Raw genomic sequence first — 6,051 nt, 5'->3', positions numbered from 1 at the left:
TGATTTACGTATGGTTTAATAATATGGAAGAGCAATGTAGCAATGGAAATTTAATGTTGGGGGGAAAAAAGCAACCTTAGTTTGGTGTACATTTCGATTAAAACTATATTGATTTTAAGAGGTTCAAATAAAGATGCCTCTTCAGCCAGAAACAAAAGAAAATTTTATCAAAATCTGCACCAAAGTTTATTTTTTTGTCTAATATTACATTGTTTAAAGTAAATAAACTGAAAATTAATATTGCATTCCACATAATTTTGATTATTTTTATATTAGCTTATAATGTAATGATTTCATTTATTATAGTATGATTCACATTACATATTCATCGATATAAATTTTAAATTGATTTCAAAGATTTTTTTCAATTTGCCTTTTGAACTGCATTTGTCTTAACATAATGGAACTAAAGTGAGACCAAAGTTGATTTTTAATTGTATAAAGCTTTACCATTATTAACCCCTTCTTCCCCAAAATTCATATTAAACATTTCTAATTCATTTCGTTTAAATGTGCCAATAAGTGTTATTTCACTTCTCAGTATATATTTGTAGAGTCAAGACGTTACTTTGAAGCAGGAGACGTGAAAAATGTGCAGTGCCCTCACCGGGAATCAAACCATTGGACCTCTCGAATACACGTCGCATTATGCTTCCAATTAGACTACGAAGGCATGCGGAAAGAAAGGAGAACATACCTTATATTCTTCCCCCTTTTTAAAAGGAGACTGGGGATTAGGGGACTTAATTGCCAAAACCCCGTGGTGACGAATTATCGTCCACCACCTTTTTAGTTCGGGCACCACTTGTAAAGCCATTAGGTTTTATTTTGAAGCAGGAGAAATGAAAAGTGTGCAATGCCCTTACCGGGACTGGAACCCTGAGCCTCTCGAATACGCTTCGATTATGCTTCCAGTTACTTCACGAAGGAAAATGCGGAAAGGAGGGAGAAAATTCCCCATAAAGGTAAAAAATAAATGAATTTTAAGCACTGAATTTCAAAGAAATGAAAATGATTTGCTATTTTTTGTTCCGTAAGAACTTTTAGTGAAAAAGCATGGATAAACCCGGAATAGAAAAAGCGCCTCCAACTCAATACAACACAGTTTTAAAAATTGGCAGAAGGCCAAAAATCTACTTACAAGAAAGACGCAATACAATTTGGAGTAAATGTCACTGAAATTGTAACCATATTGGAAGACGGCTGTAATTTTTAATTGGGAAAATTAAGAAGTAGTTAATCATAGACTGTTCGATTATGAAAGTATCAACAGTTCTTTATTGGACGTAATAAAGTAGCACTTTTATGCAGTGTTTTTACTTTAAAAGAATCACTAAAAATTATGTGGATAATGGAAATTTTTTAACTTGAAACAGAAACAATTATACAATTTGATAACCGATGTTTGAAAATTTCGGTCGCATTAGACATATGAAAAAAGAGTTATGCCTTTTATTGAAGTACTGAAGAATAATTTCATATTTTATTATGTTATTATAATTTGACATCAATAAACTTATTTCTGAGAAGTTTCATTTTATTTTTTGAATTTTAGAAGAATGTGACCAGTGATTTAATTTTCGTTTAAGAGTAAATGTGTCTTATTTAAGTTTTAACTTATTATGGCGTTGTTTAAAATAAAATGCAGATTTAAGGGAAATATTCAAAAAATTTGAAAGATTTTAAATTACTTCCAAAGGGGTGTTTCTTTAATGTTTTATGTATTATTTTTATTTATTAAATATGTTTTACGTACTGAGACTATAAAATTCAGTTCAACAGCAATATCGCAAAATAATTTTAAAATGAGCATATCTTTAGAATTTCGGATGCAGTTTCGCGCGTTGGAGGGTTTATTATTATTATTATTATTATTATTATTATTTACAGTGTTGCCATTGCTCGCTTTGAAATCGTTTAGTTTTATAATAAAAAAATTCATTGAAGTGTTACGAAATCGATAGTAAAACAAATTCAAATTAGGGCTTCCAGATGCCCATATTCTATGGAAGTTTACGTTTTTTAAATGTCGATGGCACTAGGTACCGTTGTTTTATCACAGTGCGAGAAACACTTTCATGCAGATTCTTCATTATTTAATTTCTTTAAACATAATACAGGGCAATAATATTTGGTGGCAACAATTTGAATAGTGAAACAGCGCTCATCATGAATCGACGCAAAATGCTAAAACGAAATTAAAAATCCTTCAAGGCAAATTGCCCCTTTGGACTAATTACGAGAAAAAAAAAAAGAAAAAAAAAGCAAAAATTTTATGATTTCTGAGACAAAAGAAACTTATAAAAAGAGAAAAGGATTTTATTTTTCCTAACTGATTTAAATTAGGAGAAATGCAGTAATAAATTCTTTTGAGACAAGGATTTTATTTTTCCTGACCTGATTTAAATTAGAAGAAATACAGTAATAAATTCTTCTGAAACAAACTAGAACAGATTACAGTGTTCCTTTGAAATGCTGAGGAACTGAGAATAAATTATCTTTAAACCCTTACATTGAATAACGTTTAAGTGTTCTCCAAGCCGTAAATTACACTGACATCTGCCAGACGTGAGAGATCTTGCTAACCATAAAAGCCTTAGTCTCCTGTAAATAAAATGTCGTACGATAACAGCAAAAATTCACCTAGTAAAGTATGTCTACACGTCAGCTAATGAGTCTACCAAGCTTTTAAAGATCAGTTGCTGATAGAGCTGACTTTAAAATTCTGACTTAAAACCAAATGATAATAATTGAAAGCCAGGAAAATGGTAAACAAATTTAAATACGTTGCGAGGTTCCCCTAATTTTATTAACTATTTATTTTAAGTTCTGGATCTGTACTGTAACTTCTCCCTTTCCGTTTTCCCGCCAGAATGCAAATTTAGTTCGCGTGTATTAAAGTGAGGTTTTGAGATCGTAAGACAGAGCGTGATGCGCTTCTTGCAGCCACGTTACTTACCATGTTTCTATTTTAGATAAGAATTCTTGTCTTCGACCTTATATTATAATTGCCGTATAACTGAAATCCACGCTGGTGAACTTCGCGTTAAAGTGTAGCCTTTGGCTAGTAGTTTATTTAAATTTAAATCTTGCATTTGACCCACTGCTGTTAAGTTTCTTGTTATAAATGCTGGAGGAGCTGTAAGCACCAGGAGTACCTTCTGATCATTTTATTTATATTTGAATAAAGAGTCTATTACACCTTTCAGAAGTTTCAGTTGTTACTTTAGACTCAGAAATAACTCGCTATCGGTCTATCTAAAGTTTGGTCACAGTTCCCAACACTAAAGGACTTTATAACTGTTTAATACGATCATCCCAGTTAACTCCAGATCTAAGAAGCCAGCTTCGTGCTCACTGAAATGATTCCAGATTCATTCATGCTCACTGAAACAAATTTACGACACAATATTTTATAAAACATTTCATGATAAATTCTTTCCTTTTAGTTTTCTGAAGGTAGTTCTACAAGTTTTGTTCGAAAGTAAACTACTTCGATCTTCATCTTTTCACGGCATTAACAAGATTCAAGTGTATTTTGCTCCTTGGTTTTATTTTATTGGATATATCAGAAAACATAAGAATTTCTTCTCTGTTTTCTATTTCGGCATTACTGAGATTAAAGAAAAACAAGCAAAGAAAAAGTTACTGAAAGCTCTATTATTCAGATGACTGTGAATTATGTTCACACATTTCGAAAATCAAAGACAAATTCGGGTCTGAATTTTGATATTGTTATAATAAAGATTTAATCTTGAGTGACAAGATTTAAAAAGTTACATGAGTTTCATTCTGAAGTAAAACTATTTTCATCAATAACAACTCATTGTTCCCCCGATGGAGCAAAATATTGCAAAAATTACATCCAATTTTCATAAAAAGTGATTTTAATACATAAAAAAGGGCACGAAAAAACAAAGACGTCAAATGAGCTCTGAGACTAATTAAACTAAAAGAAAAGTCAAATTTCTGGAGTTAAAAAAAAAAAACTGAAATATTTCAGATTTTTAACGGTCACCCCAAAAGGGTTTATTAAGGTTTTTTACGCTCTCGTCGAGCTCGCAATCTACCTGTCTGCTGTTACACTCGCTTCTACTTAACCCATTTTTTTAAAAATCATTTTAGCTTTATTATTAAGCATCATTTTCTTTTCACTTACGCCACATGCAATTCAATAGCAAAATTACGAAAATGTTGAAAACAACGTAGCAGATAGAACTCCCGATGCAGCTTTAAATGTTGATATACAATTTTCTTTGTGTGTTTATTTGTTAAATATCAAGTACTTGTCGCTTACGCCACATAAAATTTGATTCAGCCGCAAAATCACAAAATATTTAAAAACTGCATATTTTTGGAGTTTCCACTAGACAGTTTCGCGCGCTGAAGATAAAAATGCTCATAAAAAAGAATCTTTCTTTCACTTACTTCAGCGAATGATGGGAAGGCTGCTTATCTAAGCGAATTTGATAGAGAGCATATTGTAATGGCCTGAAGACTCGGAACGAGTATCTCCGAAACTGCACAACTGGTAGGTTGTTCACGATTTGCCGTCGTTAGGATTTATGCAAAGCGGATTAATGACGGTGAAACCAGCAGTAAACGCCAAGGTGTTGGATGTCCACGCGTCATCAAAAAAAGTACGTCGAAGACTGTCACGGTTGGTACAGCAAAATCGGCTCCAAGCAGTGGCTCTGCTGAGAGCCCAATGCAATGCAGGTCCGAGTGTAAGTGTTTCGGAACATACAGTTCAGAGAACCATGAATAAATGGATAAGGCTGGCCGGATAAATCTTGAATTTCTCATTCATCACGTCGATGGTCGTGTCAGGGTACGCCGTCTTCCACGCGAACAGTACACCCCCTGTACAGCAGATCACACACAGGCAAGTGGTAGCAGTATTATGCTTTTTGGGGACGTTCTAATGGGAAGCTCTGAGATCCTTAGTTGTAGTAGAATAGACCATGAAAGTTACGGGCTATCTGAACATAACTGTGGATAAGTTGCACCCTTACATGCGTCTGTCTTTCCAACTGGAAATGGAATCTTCTAGCACATGCCCCATGATACAAGGCTCGAACTGTGTTGGAGTGGTAAGAAGATCATTAGGAATAACCCCAATTAATGTCCTGGCCACCTAATTCGACAGATCTTAGAGCCGACCGACAGAGAATATTTGAAATGTCATGGAGCGACAGCTCAGAGCTCAAACACCACCATGTCGGAATATCTCGAATTTGTGTGACTGCTACTTAAACATCTGGTACAACCTGTCTCCAGTATTCTACCAAGAACTTGTGACAACCATGACAAAGCGAGTTGCAGCTGTTTTGCAGGCCAAAGGTCGCGCAACGCGTCATTGAGTAGATGGTCATAATGTGTTTGGTGTATATGATTTCACCTTACTTCTATTATTTACTCTCCAACCCATTGTATCCTTATCTATTGCTGATGTGTTTGATATTTCAAAATTCGGATCTTTTGTTCGGAGCTCTTCTTCTTCATTCCTTTCTCCGATGACCCTCTTGGGAACTGCAAAAAAGACTAATTCATGTGAGGGTCCCCGGTGCATTACAAGGTAACTGACCTGGACACGTTACGGTCTACACGATTTTTGTGGTTTTATCATCATCGATTAGATTGAATTCTTTATTTAGAATCGAGAAATTTCATTTTAAGTGTGTGTACTACCAGTGCAGTGCATTACGAATTTTCAAAACCATGGGAAAAGAAAATAATCGTAGCTAAATAACAAAAGTTAAATTAAATGTTTTAAAATAACGTTAATGGTGTCAAACGTGCGAATAGACAGTTTGATGTTGAACCTATAATGATTCGATACTGACCGCGTAATAAATAAAGTAATAAAATGCATTGAGGAAGACAAATTCAGAGCAGAAAGCATTTATCTTTCAGAAATTGATAGTGAAGTGATGAGCTACATGACAGAAGAAATAATGGCATAGCTATGTCGTGTGAAAATGATACAAACGAAAAAGAAGGATGAAACGAAAAAGCATGATATTACAGCCTAACAATTGAGAGCGATGG

This window comes from Stegodyphus dumicola, chromosome 7 (genome assembly GCF_044657685.1).
Source record: "Stegodyphus dumicola isolate Sdum_Otavi_A_Nest chromosome 7, ASM4465768v1".
Lineage (NCBI taxonomy): Eukaryota > Metazoa > Arthropoda > Arachnida > Araneae > Eresidae > Stegodyphus > Stegodyphus dumicola.
The sequence above is the reverse complement of the archived record's forward strand: the minus strand, read 5'-3'. Positions refer to the sequence as shown.